Source organism: Protopterus annectens, chromosome 2.part1 (assembly GCF_019279795.1).
Source record: "Protopterus annectens isolate FY-2018-M chromosome 2.part1, PAN1.0, whole genome shotgun sequence".
NCBI classification, from domain to species: Eukaryota; Metazoa; Chordata; order Ceratodontiformes; family Protopteridae; genus Protopterus; species Protopterus annectens.
Window position 1 is genome coordinate 1,338,529,717 of NC_056729.1, and position 21,101 is coordinate 1,338,550,817.

General features: G+C 45.7%; 1 protein-coding gene across 1 annotated transcript in view; it reads left to right on the forward strand.

Annotated features, from left to right (window-relative positions):
* CRTC3 (CREB regulated transcription coactivator 3) overlaps positions 1-21,101 on the forward strand; it is a 1,604,530-nt gene that overhangs the window by 1,086,984 nt on the left and 496,445 nt on the right. The gene's annotated exons all lie outside the window — the stretch shown is intronic.

The following is a 21,101-nucleotide window of genomic DNA, read 5'->3' on the forward strand; positions in this document are numbered from 1 at the left end:
TTATATATATATTTTTTAACATAACACTGATGTATAAGCTTGTTTTTATATGCATTCCACAGTTTCATCAATATATTGTAGTTAGCGAAAGCATATGCTTATTTGTGACTTGCAGTGACGTGTTTCAATGTACTCACGTCATTTGCAGGTTTAAATGTTTGGCGCCTTCTTTGTGTCTGTTTCTCTGAAGAAGCCACTGTTGAACAGTAGCGAAAACGTATGTTGTTCCAAAAAACAATAAATTTGCGTTTAGAACATTGCTACCTCTACCAGCTTGTTGTATTCCCATTTGGGCTAGTGACGGATTTACCTGGCATTTTTTCTTTTTTGCAGTTTTGTACTTCACCAGTTTTGTGTTTGGGTTATGGCTACAGGTATCCATTCTAGTCCAGGGAGTCCTAACTTATTCGGGACGAACATTAAAAGTGAGCTAGCTGATCAGACGGATATTCCGTCCTTGTTACGTTCCCTCTCTCAACGTATGGACTTGATCTCATTCCGTTTAGACGCATTGGATAAGAGAGAAACGGACACGCCACTCGCAGTTCATTCTGAACCCAATATGCTGGTTGGCAATAATTTTAACGCCACTACAGTATCTTCCACGATACCAGCAGCGCAACCTAAGCATTCTAGTGCACAAAGTTTACCACTTGACAAGAATGCATCGAGCTTTACACGTAACCATACTAATGTACCAGCTCCGTCTGATTCTCTTAATAGAGATATGGCTGCAATAAGTTTACCACTGGCACAACGGAGTGAACGGACTCTAGCAGTAACTGCTAACCAGATACAAGAAGGGGAGACAAGGGGACCAGACCAAGCACTTATTGGCGTTCCATCGATTCAGGATTGGATCCAGAACACAGATAAGTTTAACTTTTTTACACAATCTTTACAGGAACGTCCGGCTGCGGGTATGGAGCCCCCACCAGTAAGTAAAAACATCATTGCAGATAAACTTAAGAGTTTTGATAGTAAACTTGTAAAACTGAAGAAACTGCAGTTAGAAGTGGCGTACTTCAAGCAATGTTTGAATGATAAAGTAGTACCTAAGGGTCTCCGGACTACCTTTTTTCCTACTGGTTTACTAGTAGATACTGCATTTCATAACGATCTTATCGCCCTTTTTGACCAACAAGGGGCTCAACTTTTAGAATTAGTGGTCAAACATTATTCTTTACACATCACCCTTTTAACAACTGAAGTGAACGACCTGGACAATTCCATCAAAAATGACCTTGACTTTAACAGGTACAAATATGACTATGGGTGTATTTTTTCAAGTATCGATGCATTGGTGGACAAACTGAAATCAAATAAGGTCAAGAAACTTTCAAGAGATAGAACAGCTTATATGCACAATAATGTTTACCCCAAATTGCAACTTTCTAGTGGTGACAAAACCCTAGCAAATACTTCTAACACACCAACACACCTTGCTAATTCTAATACAACTGATACTGATGCTGTAGAAGAAACTGCGGAAGATCAATTTATTGAGGTACCAAGACGGAGCAATAGAATCCGGGCCAATAATAACAATAACTTTAGGAACTACCAACAAGGAATCGCAGATAACATTAACCCAAACAATACCCCAAATAAGGGGAATTTTTTAGGAGCACGCAACAATCGGTTCCAGAGGAACAAGAACAAGAACCAAAACAATTATCGGTAACATTTGAACTTGATGGTAATAACGCTGATATTTATGGAGGGAGTAAACTGAGAATGTTGACTAACTTACAAGGTGACTTTAAAATTTACAACTTCTCTAGTATTGAATTAGACCCTCCATTGATTGAACTGTTAGCTTATGGTAACACATTTGTACCTAGTAAACATTTTAACCTAGCAAAAACTATTATTGATTTAAAATGTTATGTGAGAAAACTTAATCTGCATTTACTGTTTAATAATTCAGTGTTCACAGCTTCAGACACTTTAAGACCTACTAGTACATTTAACCCTCCTTTACACCCTGCGTTACTAATATTTGAAAATATGTGTGAATTAGACATTAGACATCTTAGTCAAATGTCACACCTGAGTAACAAGCATGAGAAACCTAATATATCTAGTGAGCAGTTGACTGCTTTTAACAACCTCTGTTTATCCCCTGTGAGGGTGATTAAGCCAGATAAAGGCGGTGGCCTAGTTATTTTTGACATTTCTGAGTACATTATGAAAATGCTGCTAGTACTACAAAGCCCAGCATATACTTTATCTTCATTAAACAAAATGAATGTATCTTACTCTAGAATTAGAGGTTATTTTAGAGACCTTTTCATTGGAGCTAAGATAGATTTTGACACTTATAACTACATTGACATTCCCTCTCCTAAGGTTCCTACCATTTTTGGGATCCCTAAGATACATAAGGATCTCAGTAATCCACCTATGCGAGCCCTCATTGATGGCCGTGGATCCATGACATACCCTTGTGCACAATTGGTCGACAACATCCTTTCAAAATATATAAAAAACATTCCGGAAATCTGTAAGGACTCTTGGTCATTTCTTAGTAACATTAATAATTTGGCCTTTGATATTTCTTACAATTTCCTTACAGTTGACGTTGTCGACTTATATACATCTATACCACACAATGAGGCGGTAGAATGGATTACACTTAGTTTGAAGGAGCTTAACGCAACCCAAAAAGAAATTGATGTAGTTTCTGAACTGTTAGATATTATTTTAACATCTAACTTTTTCATCTTCAACAAATAATACTACTTACAGAAACAAGGGATAGCAGTGGGTTCACCATGTGGTGCTATTGTGGCAAATTTATTTGTAGCATACTGGGAGAAACACTACATCTTTAATAACCATGTTTTTATGCCATGCATTAAATATTACACCAGATTTCTGGCTCAAGATGCACGCCCTCGAAGCCCTCCTCAGTATGGAGAACATCGATGTCTGTGCTGTGACTGAAACCTGGTTCAAGGCTCCTGAGAGCACCCCAGCACTATCAGGTTATACCTCATATCATGCGTTCCGGCCCCAAAATCCGGACCGAACCACAAAAGGAGGGGGAGTATCCATATTCATAAAGGATACCCACACCTCCAGGTTAGTGGCAATGCACGAAGCATCGGAGACTATCCAGGTGCAATTAACCATAGGTAAAACTGCCCTACAGTTTGTAACATGCTACAAACCACCTTCTCAAACTCAGGAAACCCACACAGCCTTCCTGAAGACACTGGAGAGTATGAATGTCTCTCCAAACACCATCATATTGGGTGACTTCAACTACCCAAACATAGACTGGGAACATTACTCAAGCCCCAACACCCTAGCCCAAAGGTTCCTGGAGTTCATAAACTCAAATGCTATGGAACAACTAATCACCATTCCCACAAGAGGAGAAAATATACTAGACCTGATCATCACAAACATGGGGACAAAATGCTCCACACGAAGTATATCCCTCATTGGTGAGATCAGACCATAAATTAATCTCACTGGAGATCCACATCCCGCCCCACCCCAGCTAAAAAAACACCACAGTGAAGAACTTCCCAGAAGCGGACTGCACACTTTTTAAAACTGGAGTGGTATCCTTCAAGGCCCCGAGCCAGTGGAAACCACAACCCACGCTGCTGAAACCCTTACAAATGCCTTCTACGAGCACCTCCAGGAATGTATGGATCAAGCAATCCCTAATAAAATCAAGACCCTTTCCACCAAAGGCAGGCACCGGTCTGGTGGACTCCAGCCATAAACAAACTCTACAACAAGAGGAGAAAGCTACTACATGACAGAGCAAAATCCCTAAAGGGAAGGCATCTCTGATCAGTACTAGCAAAAACTACGATCACTCATAAAATCATCCAAGGCCAACTTTGAGAGAAAAATCGCTAATGACACAAAAGACAATCATAAAGCCTTCTTTAGCTATGTTAGAAACCTGGGTGGAAACTCCCAGATATGCTCAGAATTAGTCCAAAATGATACAAAAATCACTGAACCCACAGACATTGCCAACATACTGGCAGACAGGTTCAGTGCAAATTTCTCCCCTCCCTCCCCCCCAAAAGGAGAAATATCTATCCCACCAGAGTCTAGCCTCCCAAACATCTTAGATGCCCAGGTGAGAGCTGCTCTCCCTAAAGCAAAAAACACAGCATCAATGGGACCGGACGGTGTCCCCGGCTGTGTGCTACACGAACTCAATGAGGAACTAAACCCACACATAAGGCTGCTGTTTAATCTTAGCCTTACTACAGGGTACGTACCCAAAGAATGGCGTACGGCAACTGTGGTCCCACTCCACAAAGGCGGTGCTTCTACGGACCCTGGAAATTACCGGCCCATAAGCTTGACGAGCCTTGTCTGCAAAGCTATGGAGAGGATCATAATGGAACTCATAAATAAAGACATTGGGGACCTACAGACACTGGATCCTACCCAATTTGGCTTTGTCAAGGGCAGATCCTGCCTCTTGAACTTGGTCGAATTTTTCAAAACAGTCACTAAGGCCATTGATGAGGGTAAGGCAGTTCACACAGCCTACCTTGACCTAGCAAAAGCGTTCGACACAATACCCCACTCGGGCATCATAGAAAAGCTCACCAGCTTAGATGTAAACCCATATGTCACAAGATGGGTTGCAAACTGGCTTAAGGACAGAACACACAGGGTTAGAGTTGCCGGTGCCATGTCAGACTCTAAGCCGGTCACGAGCGGTGTCCCACAGGGCTCAGTCCTGGGCCCCCTCTTGTTCGGCATTTATTTTTCTGAAGTGCAGGCAAACATAGGGGGATTGTGGCTGACAAAATTTGCAGATGACTGCAAACTGGGCACCATAATTGACACTCCATCAGACACAGACATCCTCCAGAAAGGTCTCATAGAAATGGATAACTGGTGCCAGAGCCATGGCCTTAAGCTAAATGCCAAAAAAATGTATAGTTATACCCTTTGGGAAAAACAAGGTAACCCCTAATTACCACATAGGTGGTAATCCATTAAACACGGAAGAAGTTATCAGGGACCTGGGGACCCAAGTTGACAGTAACCTCTCTTTTGACACTCACATTGCCAAAGTGGTTAGGAAGACCTTCTACATTGCCCACCTGATCATGAAGGGATTCACATCCAGATCAGGAGAGGTCATTGTACCCCTGTACTCTTCACTTATCAGACCAATGATTGAGTACAACGCCTCATTCGGAATGTACCTTACCCAACACCTGCAGCAGTTGGAAAGACCCCAAAAGTTCCTCACCAAAAGGATAAAGGGGCTCAAACATATGTCATACAATGCCCGACTGAAGAAACTCCAGCTCTATTCAGTCCCATACCGTCTGCTCAGAGGTGATCTGTGCCTGACATACAAGGCCATGTCCAACCCGGAATTAATGGACATGCTCCACCTCAAAAAATCCAAATCCACCAGAGCCACGAGAGCAAGAGACTTAAACCTCAACACGGATATAAATAGGACGTGCTGGAGGGACAGATGTTATGTGATCCTATCTCGCCTACATTCTGACTGATGGGTTCGGAGCCGATCCCTCGGCTCCGACTCAGCACGCTTATGCCAAAGAGCGAAGTCTCTTATTGGCTGAGCTTATTATATCCCAGGATGCACCACTACCATTCCCCCAGATCTCGTTTGCCGCTAACCTGCGAAGACGTGGTCTCGAGCTGGCTGAGCTGAGTAGTTATTTTTTGACTAACTTTTCTGTCAGTTTTGCTGTTTTCTTTCAAAAAAAGCTGTTTTAACAGCTATTCTTACATTGTTGTGTGGTTGGTTTGAATTTCTTGTGAAATTTTGTTGTGTGACTGGGTTGTGTTTGGTAGGCCCCCCTTTCATCTAGGGCCTTCCCGGTTATTCAACCCTTCTATATTCTATATATAGTAAAAGGCTTTAAAGTTTTTGGTAGCTTATATACAGGAAGTGTTCAAGGGTTTCAAAGTCCCCTGTCATTTGCGAGTGATAACTGTAAGCCTATACTTAGGGGCAGTAATTGTATTTCTTCCAGTCAGATTACTGAAATCCCCCCATAATGTCTCAGAATCCTAGGCCTTCGGGCTTTAAAAAATGTGTTAAATGTAGTTTCAAAATGTCCATCACGGACGATCACTCGCTCTGTGTGTATTGCTTAGGGGCAAAACATTTACAGGAATCATGTAGCGTATGTCACGCTTTTTCCTCAAGGGTCCTCCAGGAGAGGAAAAATAAATTAATTCTTAAGGGATTAATTAAACCTTCTTTCGAAGAAGCTTTGGCATCCTCTCCTTCTCCGGCCAAAAAGAAAAGGGCGTCGGTTCCGACCAGTCCGTCGGATCCGACCGCTAAGAAACATAGGCAGGCCTCTCCTTCGGCTCCAAGGACTTCGGAGCCGAGATCGGAACGGTCTGCCTCGATGCCACCAGTATCGACTCCTCTGGCTTCGGAGCCGATGGCTGGGGCATCGAGAGGCGGGTCACCTTCGTCGGCTCCACTGCTCGGAGCCGACAAAGGTTGCCCGCTCAGACACTTCCTCCTCGGCGCCGAAGCCCACCTCGGCACCGATGGAATCTGGTATGTGTATTCCCTCGGCGCCGATACTCATCGAGTCGCCTCGGAGCCGGTCCCCTAGCCCTTTGGGGCCGTTGGAGAGGCCGTCTCGAACCCGTTCTGTTTCCTCTCGGTCTTCGAGGATGTCAGATTCTGATATAGACAGGGTGCTCCAAAGACTGTTCCAGTCTCCAGTCTTCCAAAAATTTGTTTCGGTTCCGACCCAGTTGGCTTCGGAGCCGATGACCTTGGTCCACCCCATTGCCATTCCTCCTCCGACTGCTTCGGCTCCGTCGGAGCAGGTGCTGTTGGAGCCGGTGGAGATCTCAGGGTCGGCTCCGACCCTTACTCCAACCCGGGCTTCGGGTCCGAGTTTGGTACGCGGACTTCTTCGGCTGGACCCGGGGTGATGTTTGGGACCTATGCTTCGGTTCCGAGCCTCCCCTCGGTGCTTGGCTGCGGGACTTCCGTCGGCTATCACGGCTCGGGGACCGGACACTCCCAGGATTCTGGGGGTCCGGCTTTCAGAGCCATGAGGAGTGCCTTGGCCAAGTCCTCTTCGGCCATCTCTCCGGCTTTACCGGCACCTTCCCTGGGCGTGGAGACTGGGTCTTTGGCAGTTCCCTGTCCATAGTCAGCGGAGCCCGGGGCCTGAGGTTACCCCAGTGGGGTTCCCTCCTCCTGAGGGTTCTTCGGAGTTGTCTTGGGAGGAACCTCCAAGGAAGAGATCGTGCAAGAGGAAGCACGTGGACTCCGCCGAGTCTATTACATCAGACACTGATCTGGATGATGCAGAGGGGTCCCAGTCGTCCTCGGATGATGTCTCATTTGCAGACATCTTAGAGATCCTCAAACAACGAGGCGGCTGGATATCCAAACCCCTCTGCTGACGAGTCAGTGCTCCTCAAGGCCTTTGGGGCTCAGCCCTCCGCCTCCTGGGTGTCTCCGCCCTTTGACGAGCTTCTGGATTTGGTTTGTCGAAGGCGTGGGAACATCCAGATACCGTGGAACCAGTCCCTTCGTCCAAATAAATTCTTGTCTGCTCCCCGAGAAGGAGTTCCTCACTAAAGGCGTGGCTGTAGATGCCATGGTGGTGGCATCTGCTACACAACAGGACGTGGCAGAGGCTTCAACGTCTGTCCATCCTCCTAATAAGGAGTCTAGGAGTATGGACAGGTGCGGAAGCGCACCCTGACTTCAGCGGCCTTTACTTTAAGGTCTCTGAATTATTTGGCACATTTTACCAGGCTTCAGAGGGATCTGGTCAAGGAGTTGTCAGATTCCCTCTCGGGTAACCTACCTGAGCAGCTAGCCCAGTCGGTTAGCTCTCAGTTGGCTATCCTTCGTCAATTTCTAACTCGTCCATGAGGCTCATTTCCTATGCGGCCGAAGGCGTGTAGAGCGGCAGCCACAGGCGTGGCTCTACTTAGACCAGCCTGGCTCCGCTTGTGTCAGTTCATGGAGGCCTTCAAGTCTTCATTCGCCGCTCCCTTTGATGGGTCCTCATTGTTTGGACCCAAGGTTAAAGACACCCTTACCGCTGTGAGCAAGAGGGAAAAACTTTATCTGCCATAGGTGCCCGTTATTCCACTCCCTTCGGCCTTACCCCAAGGCTAAAGGAGGGGAAAATGTGGTTCCGCAAATCTCGCAAGTTTTTCTCCCAACAGCAGGAAGATTCCCCTTCCAGAGGCAGAGGACGGGGAAATTTTTCAGGAAGACGCCGTCCCAGAGGCGGCAGAGGGCCCCGCAATTCTGGAGACCGCGAGTCCTTTCGTGGCTCTTCAGCCTCCCACACGTCATGAGGGATTGCCCGGCTGTGCTGCTCCGGAGCCAGTCGGGTGTCGTTGCCAAGCACCTAAAAGCCTGGGAGTCAATCACTCAGGACAGATGGGTGCTTCGGATCATTGCCGGAGGTTACACCATCCCATTCACATACTCGCCCCCACCGTCCAAAAGAATCCCGGACCCTCCACCCAGTCAAAGGGAAATGGCAGCCGCAGAAGCTTTAAAGCTGCTAGAAAAAGGAGTCATCCAACCGGTCCCCACAGACCAGATCGGATCAGGAAATTACTCCAGGTTCTTTTAGTGCCAAAAGACAGGGGACCTGAGACCAATATTAGATCTCAGCAGACTGAACCAATCCGTCACGAAATCCAAATTCGAATGGTCACGTTACAATCCATTCTCCCATTGTTGGAGAAGGATGTTTGGATGTGCTCCATAGACCTCAAGGACGCCTATTATCACATACCGATACATCAGGCGTCCAGGAGGTACCTGCGCTTCAGCCTGGGAGTCAGTCATTACCAATTTTGCGCTCTGCCCTTTGGTCTCACCACAGCCCCCAGGGTGTTCACCAAGTGTTTGGCAGTAGTGACGGCTCACCTGAGAAGTCTTGGATTCCAAGTGTTTCCCTATCTCGACGACTGGCTCCTGACTGCCACCACCAGGCATCTACTAATGGACAACCTCAAAGCCACCATCTCCTGGGTATTTCCCTGGGGATTACATTCAATTGGTCAAAGTCTGTCTTGCTGCCCTCTCAACGCATAAAGTTTATAGGAGCAGAGATAGACTCAAGATTGATGCGCGTCTTTCTTCCTGTCGAAAGGATCCAAACTTTACAGGGCCAAGTTCAAGCTCTGATCTCGAGATCCAAAGCCCCAGCCAGGATGGTTCTTCAAGTTTTAGGCTCAATGTCTGCCACGGTTCTTTTAGTTCCTCTGGCAAGATTACACATGAGGATTCTGCAGTGGCTCTTGTCAACTCAATGGTCCTTTCAGGATCTTCCCCTCAATCATCACATCATGATTACGGAAATATGCAAAAGGGACCTTCGCTGGTGGCTTCAGACATCCAATTTGGATCAAGGAAAACCCTTTGTTCTCCCTCTCCAGTGGTTACCCTGACGACAGATGCCTCCCAGATAGGGTGGGGGCATTGTCTGGGCAGGCTAGTTCAGGGCTCCTGGCGTCCAGACGAAGCTCTTCTCCACATCAACGTGTTGGAGATGAGGGCTGTACTTCTATCCCTACAAGCCTTACACAAGTTTCTTCCTCAGGGCATCATCGCCATCCACACAGACAACATGTCGGTGGTTTGGTATCTGAACAAACAAGGAGGGACCAGATCATACCCCCTTTGCAGAGAGGCCATGAGAGTGTGGGAATGGGCTGTAGCTACCAACCGCTTCTTGGTAGCGACCCACATCCCGGGAAAGTCAAACATATTGGCAGACAAATTGAGCAGGACAATTCTCTCTCCTCACGAGTGGTCTCTAAACCACACAGTAGCAGCTCAGGTTTTCAGGAGATGGGGGACCCCGTGCTGCGACCTATTTGCAACTCCACTGAACACCAAGTGCCAAAGGTTCTTCTCCTTGATCCCACATCAGGGAGTACCAGCCATGGATGCTCTAGCACAACCTTGGCCAACAGGGCTACTTTATGCCTTTCCTCCAATTCCGCTTCTTCCCAGAGTTATTCAAAAAGCTTCTCAACTGGGGTCTTCAATGATACTGATTGCCCCATACTGGCCTCATCAGGTATGGTTTCCCTACCTGAAGAAGCATGCAGTGGACGATCCGTGGACTTTAGACCTAATTCCGGACTTGTTAATCCATCAGTCGGGACATCGGCATCAGTCCCTTCAATCTTTGAATTTGACAGCTTGGCTCCTCCACTTCCGACTTTAGTTAGAAGGCACAAACTAGACCCGGAAGTTGTTCACATTTTATCTTGCCCACAAACCCACCACTAACAAATTGTACCTTAGTAAGTGGAAGAGGTTTGCTATCTGGGCTCAACTCAAGGGCTTAGACCCTATCACTGCTCCTGTCCCAGAGGTCTTGAAATTCTTAACATCCCTGTTTAATCAGGGATCTTCTGTCTCAACTATTAAAGTCCAACTAGCAGCTATCTCTAAATTCCACGAATCCATGGATCCTCCTTTGATGAGCTGCAGACTATGCAAAACTTTCATTAAAGGTGCGAGCCTATTAAGACCCCCAGTTTTCATCCTGCACCTCCGTGGGATCTTGATTTGGTGCTTCGCGCATTAACATCTCCCCCTTTCGAACCGGCTGCTACATGCGAGTTAAAATATCTGTCTTGGAAAACTGCCTTCTTAGTTGCAATTACTTCTGCAAGAAGAGTTTCAGAGCTTCAAGCCCTGTCTATTAAGCCACCGTGCTTGATTTTCCACAAGGATAGAGTATCACTTAGGCCTAATCCATCCTTTGTCCCAAAGATCTGTTCTAGTTTCTGCCTACAACAATCTCTAGATCTACCAGTTTTCTTCCCAAAATTCTCCAATGAAGCAGAATACACTCTTCATAAATTGGATGTTCACAGGCAATTACGCTTCTATTTAGACAGGACTCAGCAACTTCGTAAGTCAGACCAGTTGTTTGTGTCCTTCTCAGATAATAAACGGGGCCAAACCATCACAAAAGCTACTATCTCAAAATGGATCAGAGATTGCATAACTCAGGCTTATTCTTCGAATAAGCAACTTACAACATCTATCAAAGCTCATTCTACCAGAGCTATGGCTACTTCTATAGCTTTTCATTCCAAGTTCGCTATATCGGAAATCTGTGCTGCGGCTACTTGGTCCAATCCACACACTTTCATTTCCCACTACAAATTGGATGTGGCATCTAAAGGACGAGCATCATTTGGTTCCACGGTACTCAGGAGTGTTTTCCAGTGAGCCACCCAGGATTCAGGTGCTAGGGACGCTGTCCCATCAGTCAGAATGTAGGCGAGATAGGATCACATAACATCTTTTAGTTATGTACTCACCATAACTTCAGATGTTTGGGATCCATCTCACATTCCTAATACCCACCCTCCTTCCCCTGCCTTGGAGATCAGAAGAGATTGAACGGTTTTGAGTTCTACTGTTTTATCTTGTTTCATCTGACGATGTTATATAAGCAGGGTATGCATGTGTGCATGTATGCGGACAAACTAGATCTGGGGGAATGGTAGTGGTGCATCCTGGGATATAATAAGCTCAGCCAATAAGAGACTTCGCTCTTTGGCATAAGCGTGCCGAGTCGGAGCCGAGGGATCGGCTCCGAACCCATCAGTCAGAATGTAGGCGAGATGGATCCCAAACATCTGAAGTTATGGTGAGTACATAACTAAAAGATTCATCACCCAGAGACTCCCTACACTATGGAACAGAATCCCAGTCCATGTGAGGCAGAGCCCCTCACTGACTCTGTTCAAGAGAAATCTTGATGAGTGGATGGGAGATCGTAGGTTTACCCTGGGAATCATCTCTGTATCACTGCTGGACAGAGGCACAGCAAACTAATGGGTATAGTATTCTCATCCTAAGGGGTGGTGAAAGCCACACACACTCTGGCTAGGCTTATAAATGCCCTAGGGCAGATAGCCTAGTATGAACCTATGATTTTTTCAATTCTACAACTAACTTCCTTAAATTCACTTACCACTTTTCTACTACAGAAATTGACTACTTAGATGTCAAGCTTAACAAGGACACTGTAAAAGGTCTTTATTTTTCATCTATTTTTAGAAAACCTACCTATTGTAATTCCTTTCTTCATTTCACAAGCTCTCATCCATTCAAACAAAAACGGTCAATAATTAAAGGGCAACTCATTAGAGCAGCAAGGATGTGTTCCTTTGACACAACTTTTCATAGAGAATGTCAACTCTTGAAAAACATGTTTCTCAACTGCAGTTATCCTCTAGCACTTATTGATGAGATGATCCAAGAAGTTGGACTAAAACGATCTAATGGAATTTATACACCATTACTTGTTAAAAATATGTACAACACTATAGGTGACCTCACTAGCCTCACCTCTGACACTTCCATTTTAAACAACATAGACAACCAGAATTGTCTTAATATTCCCCTTGTTAAACAACTTATCACTAGTTTTATTACTACTTTTAACACCAACTCCAACCAGATTAGACATATAGTCTTTAAAAACTGGTATTTCATCAGGAGTAATCTACAACTTTCAGAAAAACTAGGACAAAGCCCTGTTGTAGTATATAAGAAAGGTAATAATATCAAAATGCTTCTTGAAAGAAATAAAGAAATTGATTTTACTTCAAGACAAAAGGGGACATTTATTTGTGGTTCTTGTAACTACTGCAAATATTTGAGAATATCAAATTCTTTTTCTATTAGAAACAAAAAAATATTACATCAATTATAAACTTAATTGTGAGACTAAATCCATCATTTATTTAGCTACATGTGATTGTTGTCCAGCCTTTTACGTAGGGAAAACAGACCGTAAACTACGTGAAAGGCTGTATGAACACATTTATGCTATTAAGAAAAATAAAAGTGATAATGCCTTGGCGAAACATATCTTTAACAACCCTGGTCACAGCTTCCATTTTCTAGCTATAGATCATGTACCTTATACTATTAGAGGAGGCCCTTTTTCACTACTCTTAGAAGCCTGTGAACTAGAATGGCAATTAACATTAGATGCGTTTAGTATACCTGGGTTGCATGAAAATTGCAACATTAATTGTATATTAAAACTAAGGAGTACTTTGAGGTAAAACTTCCCTATTAGTTAACATATAGTCTTAAACTTTGTTGGTGACACAATGTCTAAATGCTTACAATGTAAATAATTACAACTAGCATAAGACTTTTAAAAATTTTTTAAAAGAAATTTTTTACACCTGAGATTGTTGTGTAACAACATCATGGTATCATTAATTAACACTTTCTTCTTACAAAAAACATTTTTAAATATATTTTTAAACATACTTTTTATATATTAATTAAATAATTGGAGTGAACGGTTAGTTTAACCATTAATAGCTTTGATTAATTTGTACACGAACCTTGGACTTTTCTTTGGAAAATGTGCAGTAGCATAGCTGGCATATTACAATATATTATATTATAGCAGCAATTGATTATTTACACAAGTATTAACTTGTTGAATGAACTGTTCTTATTATATATATATTTTTTAACATAACACTGATGTATAAGCTTGTTTTTATATGCATTCCACAGTTGCATCAATATATTGTAGTTAGCGAAAGCATATGCTTATTTGTGACTTGCAGTGACGTGTTTCAACGTACTCACATCATTTGCAGGTTTAAATGTTTGGCGCCTTCTTTGTGTCTGTTTCTCTGAAGAAGCTACTGTTGAACAGTAGCGAAAACGTGTGTTGTTCCAAAAAACAATAAATTTGCATTTAGAACATTGCTACCGCTACCAGCTTGTATTCCCATTTGGGCTAGTGACGGATTTACCTGGCATTTTTTCTTTTTCGGTTATGGATCCAGAACAGATCCGAGCTCCAAGCTCCTCCCCTTACCCATAATACTCCTGTATCTCCTTCCTTCTCTCAGATCTCATTTGCCACGGCTTTGTCAAGCAGCATGGTCCATTAGCTCCAGGCGTGGTAAGTGATTTAAGTGTTTTTTCCCGTGGGTTTTTTAGTGAGTCTGTCAAACTAGGATAAGTTCTCTTTCCCTTTTCCTTTCATCCTCTTTGCCTCGCGTCGTGTTTTCAAAAAAAAAAAAAAAGTTTTTTTGTGTTAGTAGTAGTGTAGGCCTTCTCCCCTTCCCCTTCTCGCTAGTGAGTCGCGTGCGTGTGTGAGTGTTGGGGTCAGGTGGTGTATTTTTTCCTGGTACTTTGTACCTTCCTTTCTGTTTTACCAGGATGGCAGACCAGCAGGCCAAGCTGGTTTTCAGGAAATGCACAGAGTGTGGCCATAAGTTGTCTCCAGCAGATGGCCACACTCTGTACGTGGTGTGTTTGGGGGCAGCCTATCTGTCCATGGACTGCCCTATTTGTGCGGGGTTTAACCCCAGGGGCCTTAAAGATAGCAGGGCTAAGCTGATTCTCAAGGGGCTTCTCCTTTCCACAGAGGCGGCAGCCTCTACTTCTGTTGCAGTCATGGCAGTGACAGCCCCATCTACTACTTCTGCATTTTCTTCACCTCCCTCCCAGGGCCGGGACTCACACTCCTTTACACAGGCCTGTGGATAGGGAGGCTAGGAAAGAGAAAAACAGAGAGAGAGGGAGGGAGGGAGGAAGAGATCCCCGGACCGGTCTGATCCGGTAGGTCCCCCTCCCAAACAGGCTATCCCCAGGTCTGCTTCTCCTCGGCTCTGTTCACCGGGATTTTTGCTGGAGCCAGAGGAGATCAGACCCCCTTCTATGGCCTCCATTCATCGACCCCCCCTGGTCAGCGTCGGTGGCCTCATAGCAGTCCACCTGTAGCTTCTCTGAGGTGGACATGGACAAAATGATGCAAAGGATTATTCACACCTAGATTCAGATGGGGGTCTTGCCAGCCCCTTCTCCCTCTGGAGGGGGGAACTTGCTTCCCTTCTTTATCCTGATAACTCCTTTTCTGGTCCGTCCCCCGGTATTGGAGTTCTCGGCACCAAGAGATCCTGGAGTCAGGGTGCTGGCGCCGATGGTATCAAGTACCTTGACGCCGGCTGTTACCTTGAGCATGTCAGATCCAATCAGTTCGCATCCGAGCAGCTCTAGGAGCAGAAGCCTGGGCATCGGATCCAAGGGGTTGGGTCTTTCTCCTTTGGCACCTACTCTGTCGGGTCAAGGCCTACCTCTCAGTATCTTGTCTCCGTTAGGCTCGGCTCCGATCCCTATGTCGGATCCAGGGAGAGGAGCTTCCCTTATAGTGGCCCAGGAGGCTCGCTCTCCCTCGGCTTTTGACATGGTGGAAAGGATTATCTCCAGTGGATCGAGGCCTCTGACCATCTCTTCGGATTCCACCCTGACTCCCTCGCTTCTGGGTGCATCTTCAGCCATTTTGTCCATGCAGGGACAGCCCGTGCTCAATGTGCCCCAGACTGTCCCCCTAGAGGAACCACAAGTACTTTGTGAGCCCTCTCTGGAGAGTCCCATGAAGAGATTCCTTGTAAGTGAACGTGCAAAAGGAGGCACCTGGACTCCTCCCCAGAGTCCCTTACTGAGGATACCGATTTGGAGGAAGGGGAAGGATCCCCCACATCACCCCCCCCCCCCAATGATGTCTTCTTTGGAGACCGCATGGAAGTCCTGCACAAGGGGGGGGGGGTTGGTCCGCCCCCAAACCTTCCTCGGACGACTCGGTGTTCCTGGAGGCCTTCGACACGGGCACGTCTACCTTCTGGGTGTCCCCCCCCCCCAAGAATCCCCTGGTGGACCTAATTACCACCAGGGCATGGAAGGAGCCAGACACCGTGGAAGCAATTCCTAGGCACCCTGACAAAATCCTCAGTCCACCAGTAGACAGACCGAGCTGCAACAAAGGATCCCCAGTGGACACCATGGTGGTTGTGGCTGCCACTAAAACAGAACTGGCCCAAAAAAGTTCTACAGTCCATCCCCCCGACTGAGAGTCCAGGACGATGGATCGTCTGGGAAAGCGGACATATGCTTCAGCCACCTTTTCCATAAGGGCACTGAATTTTTTGGCCCATGTAACTAGACTACAGCAAGACCTGGTTAAGGAATTCACTGAGTCGCCACCGGAGTCCATGTCACTGGAAGATAAATGCATATTCTCCAAGCGAATGGCCACTCTCAAAGCAGTTGCCAGTACATCCATGTGTCTCCTCTCATATGCTACTGAAGGAGTGGCTAGGGCAGCCAGGTCCGCCGTTGCCATGAAGCGACATGCCTGGTTCAGGCTTTGTCAATTCATGGAACCCTTTAAGGTGTCTTTTGCAAATGCTCCTTACGATGGTTCTTCCTTGTTCGGGAAGACGGTTCGTGAAATGTTGGTCCAGAGTAAGAAGGACGGGAAGACACTGTCTGCCATCAGAATCTGCTTCTCTAACCCACAAATGTCCTTTTCTAGGAATCAGAAGAGTCGAAAGAAGATGTGGTTCCGGAAGTCTCAGTATTCCCGGGACACTTGGGACTCACCTTCCCCTAGAGGCAGAGGGGGACAGGACAGATGCCGGCCCAGAGGCAGAGGGGTTCTGAGAAATTTCGGGTTTCGAGAACCATTCTCGGAAAGGCCCATGCAGCAGGCCTGAGGAGTTGCATGACTGCTCTGCTCTGGAGGCAGTCAGAGGTCACCTTTCTATGCACCTGATAGCATGGGAGTCCATATCATCAGACCATTGGGTGCTTCAAATAATATCCAGAGGTTATACCATCCCCTTTATAACTACTCCCTTTCCCACAAAACACCTCCCAGATGTTCCACCCGCACAAAGGGAGGCAGCAGCACTAGAAATAGAAAACCGGCTAAGGAAACGAGTTGTCCAGCCTGTTCCCCAAGACCAGTTTGGATCAGGCATCTATTCCAGGTTTCTTTTGTTGCCAAAAAAGACAGGGGACTTAAGGCCCATCCTGAACCTTTCCACTCTAAACCTGTCATTTGCCAAAGAGAAGTTCCGGATGTTCACTCTACAATCCATTCTGCCTATCTGCAGCAGAATGACTAGATGTGCTCAGTAGATCTCCAGGATGCGTACTACCACATCAAAATGCACAGACACTCCAGGAGGTTCCTCCGCTTTCTGCTAGGGGCCAGTCACTATCAGTTCCATGCCCTACCCTTCGGTCTCAACACAGCCTCTAGTGTGTTCATCAAGGTCATGGCAGTAGTAGCTGCTCACCTGAGGCTTCAGGGGATACAGGTCTGTCCATACCTGGATGATTGGTTCCTTGCCGCTCTCACCAGGCATCTACTTTGTCAGGTGAGAGACTTGTTCCTGAAGCTGTCTGACTTCCTGGGAATCTCAGTTAACATAGCCAAATCTTCTTTAGACCCAGTTCAGGTCTTAGACTTCTTTGGAACGGGGATAAACACATTACAATCCAAGGTCTTCCAAACTCCAGAGACAGTACGGAACTTACGACTTCATATGTTTGTGATCCTTCAGTCTCATCTTCCTCCAGCCGAGGCGGTTTTACGAGCCCTGGGTTCCATGGCAGCCAGCATTACACTTCTTCCCTGTGCTCATCTTCATATGCAGGTTTTACAGTAGTCACTAGCAGTCCAATGGTCGTTAGTGGATCTGCCTCTGAAACATCCTATTGACATAAGCAATGCATACAGGAAGTCCCTCCTCTAGTGGATACTCTTCCCCAGAGCTAGCCGAGGGACGAACATTTGTTGCAGCCCCTCTCCAAGCCACAGTGACCACGGACACCTCCCATCTAGGGTCGGGGGCACTGTTCGGCAGGACAGTCCAAGGCACATGATCCCTGAACAAGACCAAATTGCATATAGATGTTCTAGAGATGAGGGCGGTCTTATTAGCGTTGCAGGCCCTTCATGCCTTTCTCCCTCTAGGGACTACTGAAATCCAGACAGACAACATGTCAGTGGTCTGGTATGTCAGCAAGCAGGGAGGAACCAGATCTTACTCCCTTTGTTGGGAGTTCATGAGAGGGTGGGAATGGGCGATCTCCACCAGCCGTTTTCTGGTAGCAGCGCACATTCCGGGTCGATCCAACATATTGGCGGACAAACTGAGCAGGACTATTCTGATGCCTTACAGGTGGTCTCTGAATCCTTCTGTAGTGGAGCAGATATTCCTCAAGTGGGGTCGGCCTTGCGGCAATCTCTTTGCATCTCCTAGCAATGCAAAGTGCAGTGAGTTCTTCGCTCTGATCCCCCCACAGGGGGAATCCCCTAGGGACGCTCTGGTCCATGCTTGGCCTCCTGGTCTTCTATATGCTTACCCCCCATTACCTCTCATGACAAGATTCCTCCAGAAAGCTTTCACGTTGGTGATCAGAGTAATCCTTATTGCCCCATTCTGGCCTCACCAAATCTGGTTTCCCTTTCTCTGGTCTCATCTAATAATTCCTCCATGGATCCTGGATCCGATACTGGATCTCATTTTGTACCCCTCGAGGGTCCCTCATCCAAACCTGCCCAGTCTGAAGCTCACTGCTTGGCTGCTCTAGTTCCATTGATTGCTAGGATGCCCGGTTTACCTTCTCAGGTCAAGTATATTCTGGTGACAGCTCATAAATCATCCACCAGAAAACTATACCATAGCAAATGGAAGCGTTTTTCTATCCGGGCTTCTCAGAGAGATTTAGTCCCTTTCACAGCACCTGTTACAGCCATTCTTGAGTTCTTGGTGTACATTTTCCAGCAGGGAGCTAGTTCATCCACAGTTAAAGTTCAGTTGGCTGCTATTTCCAATTTCCATATAGGTGAGAATATGGCTTCTTTAGCTTCCTCAAGACTTTGCAAAATGTTTATCAAAGGCACCTTTCTGTTAAGACCCCCGGTCAAAGATCCTACTCCTCCTTCGGCAATTACCCTAGTTTTACAAGCTCTGGTGGCTCTGCCTTTTGAGGCTGCTGCTTCTGTGGATCTAAAGTTTTTATCTTGGAAGACAGCTTTTCTAGTGGCTATCACCTTGGCTAGGCTGTTTTCTTTCCAAATTTTCAGAACAGGGGTGAATACAAGTTACATTTATTAGATGTACATAGACAACTACGTTTTTATTTACATAGGACATAGGCCTTTCGCAAGTCTGATCAGTTGTTTGTGTCTTTTTCTACACCTTTTCTGGGCAAACCAGTGTCCAAGGTAACTATTGCTAGATGGATTTCCCTTTACATCCTTCAGGTTTACAAAGACAGAGGAATTTCTCTTCCGGGTAGGATAAAGGCCCATTCCACTAGGTCTATGGCTACATAGCAGCCTTTTGGTCTAGGGTGTCTATGGAAGATATCTGTTCAGTGGCTACTTGGTCCTCATCTCACACTTTCATTTCCCATTATAAGACGGACATGATATCTAGGGGGAGAACATCTTTTGACTCCGCGGTACTCCGAAATATACTTCCATGAAGGCCACCCAAGAGTTTGGTAGTTGGGGACTTTGTCCCACAGGATGATGACCAAATTAAGTCAACTACTTCAGATAAAGAAGTTATGTACTCACCATAACATTCCATCTGAGTAGTTGGACTTCATTTGTCATCAGCCATGCCTCTCTCCTTCCCCCTGAACTTATTATTACCATTTTTGGTAGGTAAGAGAGAGTGCCTTGCAGCTCTCTTGCTTTGTTGTTGGTTAGATTTTAAGATCGGGTTTGTGTTTAGTAGCAAACTCGATCTGAGGGAAGGAAGGAGATACAGGGATATTATGGGTAAGGAGAGGAACTTGAAGCTCGGATTAGATGCTGGTGAAGCTGCCGTCTCGGATCCGTTCTGGATCTGTAACCCACAGGTTGATGACAAATGAAGTCCAACTACTCAGATGGAATGTTATGGTGAGTCCATAACTTCTTTTTTCTTTCTGATGGTATTTTTTTGTAGCCCACTTTGCTGCTGTTTACTACATATGGGGTCTACTCGTGAGTTACAGAACTTTGTATCTGTGTTGGAACATTGATTTGCTTGTGCTGGGTCCCCTTTGAATTTGGAACGCTTTTTGCCATCTTGCGACTGTGGATTTTGAAGACCGGTCTGAATATCAATGTCCTGATTTTGTTGGGCAGCATTGTCTGACAGTCATTTGGAAGCTGATTGTTTTATTTGTTGCTTTGGACGGACATTCTGGGACATTAGTACCAGTGAATACTGTGCATTTTTATTCACTTGTACAATGGCCTCTTGAATGTTTCTGTGAATTATTTGCTCATAATTTGTTCTGGAAGCCCATTCTATAGGTCTGCAACCCACTCAGTGAAGACAAACTTACCTAAAGCTAATGAGCTTGTGGATGTTCTTCATGTTTCACTGTTGCAGTCATTACATTTGGGTAATCTGCTGGCAGGTTGCCCTCAGTTGGCCTGAATTCCAAAGTCGTGGGTCCTCCGTCGGTTGCTGTCGTCTCTTCCATGACGTCAGGTCGTCAGGGGTATAAAACATGCAGCGGATGCCATTTTCTTCAGTCTTTCTTGCCGCGATGTGCCCGAAGCAGAAGCATTTCGCAAGTGCCAGTCGGCCGACTACTAAAATATTCGAGTTTGAGTTTCAGAACCGAAGTCTTCAATAAAGCTAAGTATCCCATTGAGGAAACTTTTTTCTTGCTCCTTACCGATGTCAGAAAAAGTTAATAATTGTATTATATTATGTGGGAAGCAAATCATAAGAGTATCCATTTTTATACTGTATTCCTTTGCTGGCCCTGATCTCACAACGCGCCTGGCTGTCGGTTTTGTGCTAGATTTAACCAACACACTATTTAAGCGCCGGTATACTTTTTCAAAGTATTTTTTGAATTTAACTAACTACACAACAGACATTGGATGGATAGCAATCCACGGAAACCAGTACATAAAAAGAAAAAAAAAAAGGACAGAAAAGGCAGTGAGATCCAAAAACTGACGGACCTTCTCCTAAGCCAGTCACCGAGGCACACTCGCAGCCCCTGATTCACAGCGCTACCTTCGAATCGCAGGCCTCTACCGACACCCACATGGAGTCTGGCATGCCTCTAGATACTCAAGGTATTGGACCGACGGATGTATCTCCCTCGGATGGGTCTGGAGCCGCTGAGCAGGCGCCGGCTTCTGAGGGTGTATTCAGACCTCAACATTTGTATATCAAACTGACGACAGCTGCAAAACAAAAGACAAAAGCAACTTCTAAAACTAGAAAAC